General features: G+C 34.8%; 1 non-coding gene across 1 annotated transcript; it reads left to right on the top strand.

Moving 5' to 3' along the window:
• Positions 1 to 7,022: 7,022 nt before the first annotated feature.
• On the top strand, positions 7,023 to 7,132 carry LOC132369440 (U6 spliceosomal RNA). Its single transcript, XR_009504414.1, has one exon. It is a non-coding gene; the product is annotated as a U6 spliceosomal RNA (small nuclear RNA).
• Positions 7,133 to 7,630: the final 498 nt, after the last annotated feature.

The following is a 7,630-nucleotide window of genomic DNA, read 5'->3' as shown; positions in this document are numbered from 1 at the left end:
CTTCCTGGTTCAGTCTTGGAAGGTTATACCTTTCTAAGAATTTGTCCATTTCTTCCAGGTTGTCCATTTTATTGGCATAAAGTTGCTTGTAGTAGTCTCTTAGGATGCTCTGTATTTCTGCGGTGTCTGTTGTAACTTCTCCTTTTTCATTTCTGATTTTGTTGATTTGAGTCCTCTCCCTCTTTTTCTTGATGAGTCTGGCTAATGGCTTATCAATTTTGTTTATCTTCTCAAAGAACCAACTTTTAGTTTTATTGATCTTTGCTATTGTTTTCTTTGTTTCTATTTCATTTATTTCTGCTCTGATCTTTATGATTTCTTTCCTTCTGCTAACTTTGGGTTTTGTTTGTTCTTCTTTCTCTAGTTTCTTTAGGTGTAAGGTTAGATTGTTTACTTGAGATTTTTCTTGTTTCTTTAGGTAGGCTTGTATAGCTATAAACTTTCCTCTTAGAACTGCTTTTGCTGCATCCCAGAGGTTTTGGGTTGTCGTGTTTTCATTGTCATTTGTCTCTAGGTATTTTTTTATTTCCTCTGTGATTTCTTCAGTGATCTCTTGGTTATTTAGTAACGTATTGTTTAGCCTCCATGTGTTTGTCTTTTTTACGTGTTTTTCCCTGTAATTCATTTCTAATCTCATAGCGTTGTGGTCAGAAAAGATGCTTGATATGATTTCAATTTTCTTAAATTTACTGAGGCTTGATTTGTGACCGAAGATGTGATCTATCCTGGAGAATGTTCCGTGCGCACTTGAGAAGACCGTGTAATCTGCTGTTTTTGGATGGAATGCCCTATATATATCAATTAAATCTATCTGGTCTATTGTGTCATTTAAAGCTTCTGTTTCCTTATTTATTTTCATTTTGGATGATCTGTCCATTGGTGTAAGCGAGGTGTTAAAGTCCCCCACTATTATTGTGTTACTGTCGATTTCCTCTTTTATAGCTGTTAGCAGTTGCCTTATGTATTGAGGTGCTCCTATGTTGGGTGCATATATATTTATAATTGTTATATCTTCTTCTTGGATTGATCCCTGGATCATTATGTAGTGTCCTTCCTTCTCTCTTGTAACATTCTTTATTTTAAAGTCTATTTTATCTGATATGAGTATAGCTACTCCAGCTTTCTTTTGATTTCCATTTGCATGGAATATCTTTTTCCATCCCCTCACTTTCAGTCTGTATGTGTCCCTAGGTCTAAAGTGGGTCTCTTGTAGACAGCATATATATGGGTCTTGTTTTTGTATCCATTCAGCCAGTCTATGTCTTTTGGGTGGGGCATTTAATCCATTCACGTTTAAGGTAATTATCGATATGTATGTTCCTATGACCATTTTCTTAATTGTTTTGGGTTTGTTTTTGTAGGTCCTTTTCTTCTCTTGTGATTCCCACTTAGAGAAGTTCCTTTAGCATTTGTTGTAGAGCTGGCTTGGTGGTGCTGAATTCTCTTAGCTTTTGCTTGTCTGTAAAGCTTTTGATTTCTCCATCAAATCTAAATGAGATCCTTGCCGGGTAGAGTAATCTTGGTTGTAGGTTCTTCCCTTTCATCACTTTAAGTATATCATGCCACTCCCTTCTGGCTTGTAGAGTTTCTGCTGAGAAATCAGCTGTTAACCTTATGGGAGTTCCCTTGTATGTTATTTGTCGTTTTTCCCTTGCTGCTTTCAATAATTTTTCTTTGTCTTTAATTTTTGCCATTTTGATTACTATGTGTCTCGGCGTGTTTCTCCTTGGGTTTATTCTGTATGGGACTCTCTGCGCTTCCTGGGCTTGGGTGGCTATTTCCTTTCCCACGTTAGGGAAGTTTTCGACTATAATCTCTTCAAATATTTTCTCAGGTCCTTTCTCTCTCTCTTCTCCTTCTGGGACCCCTATAATGCGAATGTTGTTGCGTTTAATGTTGTCCCAGAGGTCTCTTAGGCTGTCTTCATTTCTTTTAATTCTTTTTTCTTTATTCTGTTCCGCAGCAGTGAATTCCACCATTCTGTCTTCCAGGTCACTTATCCGTTCTTCTGCCTCAGTTATTCTGCTATTGATTCCTTCTAGTGTAGTTTTCATTTCAGTTATTGTATTGTTCATCTCTGTTTGTTTGTTCTTTAATTCTTCTAGGTCTTTGTTAATCATTTCTTGCATCTTCTCAATCTTTGCCTCCATTCTTATTCCGAGGTCCTGGATCATCTTCACTATCATTATTCTGAATTCTTTTTCTGCAAGGTTGCCTATCTCCACTTCATTTAGTTGTTTTTCTGGGGTTTTTTCTTGTTCCTTCATCTGGTACATAGCCCTCTGCCTTTTCATCTTGTCTATCTTTCTGTAACTGTGGTTTTTGGTCCACAGGCTGCAGGATTGTAGTTTTTCTTGCTTCTGCTGTCTGCCCTCTGGTCAGAAGCATGGAGTCTTAACCACTGAACCAGTAGGGAAGTCCTCTCTAGCTGTATTCAGAATAAGCAAATATTCCCAGAAAGAAGAGCTAATGGAAGAATGTAGTGTCAGTTCACCACTATCTCCAGTACCTCTAAAAATTGTTTCATAGACATTTCCTCCAGCAGAGAGACTGCACTATTCAGTAAAATTTCAGTATTCAGTAAAAAATTCAATAAAATTTCCAACTTGGTTCTTTAAATACTTACTCTGCCTATCTATAAATTAAGTTATGCTCTAAGAAACTGGCCATGTGTTTGCGGCAATTTAAGTCTCCAGCCCTGGATGACTGCTAAAAACTCTGTTGGTTTATTTGTCCCTTCTCATTGGTTTTCTCTCTGAAGGAAGTCCAGATTCTCAAGCTCTAGATCACACTCAAAATTATCACATGCTTCCAGGAAAAGACAGCTGAAAATTCTGAGCTCATCTCTGAATATTTTCCTAAATATTTTCTCTGAATGCTTAGTCCCTATAGTCTTCCTTGCATTCACAGCTCTCTAATGCCTTTAAAATATGATTTTTATAATTTACCTGGTTTTCTTGGGTGTTCACATTAAGAATGTTAGCCTTCTGAAAATTACTTAAGTTTTTTTTTAAACATCTTTATTGGAGTATAATTGCTTTACAATGGTGTGTTAGTTTCTGCTTTATATCAAAGTGAATCAGCTATACATATACATATATCCCCATATCTCCTCCCTCTTACGTCTCCCTCCCACCCTTCCTATCCCACTCCTCTAGGTGGTCACAAAGCACTGAGCTGATCTCCCTGTGTGATTATTACTTAATCTTAATTAGAAGTGAAAGACTCCATAGATAGTTCTTCATTTTGATTTGAATACTAATAAGGAGAGCAATTTTTCTCTAGTTTTTCAAAGATTTGATGAGCCTCTATTGTCTAAAATACACAGCCTGATACATTGTAGAGTAAGTTTGTGACCACAATGCTAAAAGAAACTATAATTTTTTATCTCCTCTGCTGCCCAGTTCTTATCATTTTTTTTTTTCGAGGTTCAATTCAGGCCAAACTCCTCTGGGACACCTTGTCTTTCTGGCAAGAGATGTCTAACTTTTATAAATTCCTTGACACTACTGTTCTCTGCCATTCTACTGAAAAATAAATACTTTCAAAGAGCTCATGTGTCCAAAATAAAAGAACATATCTATTGCCTGAAATAGTTTAGATATGAGTAGAGGACCAGGGAAGAATGGAGTTTGACTCTTGCCAGTTTCATCTCACCCTTATAATTGAAAAGTTGTTTTAAAAGACTCTAATAGCTATAGAGTACATGGAAGATAAGCTAATAATTTTTGAAAGAAGCAGTTCTTAGAATACCTTGGAAAATGTATCTTATAGGTCTCCCCAGTGCTATCCTGTTTCTGCAAACTGAAGACACAATAAAAAAAGTGTACACGGAAGTCAGTTGTCCCTAATAGCAACATCAAATTCATCCCACTGAATCTGTTAAGTTGTTCACTTGAATATTCTGCTTCTGGCTATACTTAAAATCTGGCAAGCTTCAGAGTTGGATGAAAAAGCCCACTATCCTATTAATTAATTTTATCTTCCCAGTTTAGGTAACAGTATCCCTCTGGGCCCCAAAGGCAATCAGCTAGTGCCCTGAAGCACACAATACAGTTACTAATGTTAATAAAATGATGGCTCTTATTTTGAAAAAAAGCTTATAGCAGTATTGATAATATTCTAGCAGCAGAATTTGAAAATCCAGCCACAATACCTTAATATTAAATTCTGTATATTCAGTAGTGTACATTAACAATATACCACCACATGATTTATTCATACCAGTCACCCAGTGTCCTCCAGCATTGATCTCAAGACTGTTTTTTAGCTCTGTAATGAAAACTCTAGAGCTCAAAATCCTGATCAAATTTCATCACTACACCAAGTCAGAAATATGGCCCATAGGGGTTAAGGTAGTATAAATTCTTTTTGGCTTGCATTATAAAATCTTGCCCAGAGCTAATACTGAGAAAAGGGAGAAAACAACTCAGTGAGTCAGAAGACTTACTGTCGTCCTCCCCTCATCAGTGTAGACTGGGTTTATCCTTCTGAACCATGTGTGCCAAGAAAAAAAAAATGCTGTTGAGAGGGTGTTCAACCAGGATGTAACTTTGGAAATGTGCTTATGATGGAAAGTAAAAACAAAAAAACAAACAAACAAACTTAACTAAAGAACTAAAAAAAAAAAAAAAAAAAATCCACTGTTTAAAATGAGGTTGAAGTGTCCATCGACAGATGAATGGATAAAGAAGATGTGGCACATATATACAATGGAATATTACTCAGCCATAAAAAGAAACGAAATTGAGTTATTTGTAGTGAGGTGGGTGGACCTAGAGCCTGTCATACAGAGTGAAGTAAGTCAGAAAGAGAAAAACAAATACCATATGCTAAGACACATATATGTAATCTAAAAAAGAAAAAAACTGGTTCTGAAGAACCTAGGGGCAGGACAGGAATAAAGATGCAGACCATTCAGAATGGACTTGAGGACACGGGGAGGGGGAAGGGTAAGCTGGGACGAAGTGAGACAGTGGCATGGACATATATACACTACCAAATATAAAACAGAAGCAGCCGCATAGCACAGGGAGATCAGCTCGGTGCTATGTGACCACCTAGAGGTGTGGGATAGGGAGGGTGGGAGGGAGAGGCAAGAGGCAGGAGATATGGGTATATATGTATATGTATAGCTGATTCACTTTGTTATAAAGCAGAAACTAACACACCATTGTAAAGCAATTATACTCCAATAAAGATGTTAAAAATAATAATAATAAAATAAAATGAGGTTAATTTAAAAATGGAAACAATCTGGAAACAAGAGAAGTGCAAACCTCACTAAATTGCTCCATTATCCGTTGTTAAATGCTTAGAAAAGAGTTAGCTATGTTTTGGATGGGTAATATTACCATTTCTAACACCATAGGCTCTGAGGCATGAAAGTGATTGTTTCATAAACAAAAATGAAAAAAATTCCAAGGAGACCACTGAAGTATTTCTGGTCAAACTCTTCTTGGAGGACATCTTATAAGCAAAATACCTCTGTCTATATGGTGGAGTTAGAGATGGTGGTGGGTTGCCACATTTTGCTTTTGAAAGATAGCAAAATACCTAGTTTCTATACTGCTTTATTCAAATAAAAATTTCTGTCATATGTATTTAAGAACTATGGTTGCCAATAAAGTCAGTCCTCTTGTTTATATTTTTACACTCCTGTATTAACAGTATACACACATTTATATAAACATCAGAAGTACTATACATGAAAACAAGTAATGTTCCATACTCTAACAAACAAAATGATTGAAGCTGACCCAGGAAAAATCAGACTGTAGCTGTAATAAATATTCACAAAACTGATAGGATACCTTCTAGCAGTGAAACATGAAGTCTGAGTTTAATTAATTTGTAAGATATAACAATATTTTCGTGAATGTTAGGAAACACAGTTTGGTAATATTAACTATATTTCCTTGGTTAATGTTGTTTGCAATTATAATCCAGGTAACTGTATAAATCAGGATTAATCCAGAGAAGCAGAATCAGTAGGAAATATAAATTAAGGGATTTATTGCAGGGAACTGGCTTATACCATTTGGGGGGCTGGTTAAGCCTGTCTAAAACTTATAGGGCAGGCTGTCAGGAGGGTCAGGCTGGAACTGTCAGGCACAGGATAAAGCTGTTGTCCACACAATTTCTTCTTATGAAAGCCTCAGCTCTGCTTTTAACCTCTTTCAGCTGATTGAATCAGGCCTGCCCAAACTATCTAAAATAATCTCCTTTCTAAAGTCAACTGATTATGGATTTTAATCCCATCTACAAAAAACTTCACAGCAACACCTAGAATAGTGTTTGAAAGAATAACTGGAGACTAGCCAAACTGACACATCAAAAAGACTACCACAGTAATATATAGAAGTTTAAGTATTGGTTGATTTCTCCAAATCTCAAAGAGCAGTGAAGATTGCTCATTTGAAATTCAAACCATGCTTTCTTTAAGAAACAATTAAACATATATATATATTATATCTCTGATATTTCCTTCTTATCTGGTTTTCATGGGAATTGAATTAAGTTAAAGAAAGCTCAAATCTTTCTTACTGTAAATTTTTGTCTCAATTTTTATAATATAATATAATTATATAATAAATTATAAATTTATTAAATAAATCTATTAAATAAATTATATAATATAATTTTTATAATATAATGTGCAGAGGAGGTAGTTCTGGATAAAGAGTTTCCTGTAACACAAAGCCATAGAATATGACTTTCCACTATTTCTCTTTTTAAAAAAAAAATTAGAAGGGATAATTTTGTTGATATACTAAATACAATTGTCAATAATGGATAGCATTAACATTTATATATTGATATGTTAATAGAGAATTAGAGAATTCGTTTTCATAATCCTTAATCAGTATTGTAGAAATCTGAGTCCATAGAAAGATATATAAGATTTCAGTTACTGAAGAAGATACACCATGAGGTGTCTACAACATTTTAGAATGAGTGATGCAACTTCCATTCTTTTCTTTTGGCTTTGTGATTTTCATTGTTTAAAATTATGCAATGCTGTGCTCACTTTGGCAGCACATATCTAATACTAAAATTGGAATGATACAGAGAAGATTAGCATGGACCCTGTGTAAGGATGACATAAATTCATGAAACATTCCATATTTTTTAAAATAAAGATTTTGTTATATATGAACCTCATGGTAACCACAAACCAAAAAATTATAATGAAACAGAAAAAAAGAGAAAGAAATCCAAACATAACACTAAAGACACTCATCAAATCACAAGAGAATAGAGCAAAAGAGGAAGAAAGGAACAAAAAGAACTACAAAAACAACCAGAAAACAAATAATTAAAGGACAATCAGTATATTTCTATCAATGATTACTTTAAGTGTAAATAGACTAAATGCTTCAGTTAAAAGACATAGAGTAGGTGAATAGATAAAAAGCAAGACCCATATATATGCTGTCTATAAGAGACTCACTTCAGATCTAAAGACACACACAGACTGAAAGTGAGGGGATGGAAAAACATATTCCATGCAAATAGAAACAAAAATAAATCTGAGGTAGCAATATTTATATTTGACAAAATGGACTTTAAAACAAAGACTGTAATAGGAAACAATGAAGAACATTACATGATAAAGGATTAATCCAAT

The sequence above is a fragment of the Balaenoptera ricei genome, chromosome 7, assembly GCF_028023285.1.
Source record: "Balaenoptera ricei isolate mBalRic1 chromosome 7, mBalRic1.hap2, whole genome shotgun sequence".
Taxonomy (NCBI): domain Eukaryota; kingdom Metazoa; phylum Chordata; class Mammalia; order Artiodactyla; family Balaenopteridae; genus Balaenoptera; species Balaenoptera ricei.
Note: the sequence above shows the minus strand (reverse complement) of the source record. Positions and strands in the feature narration are given on the sequence as shown.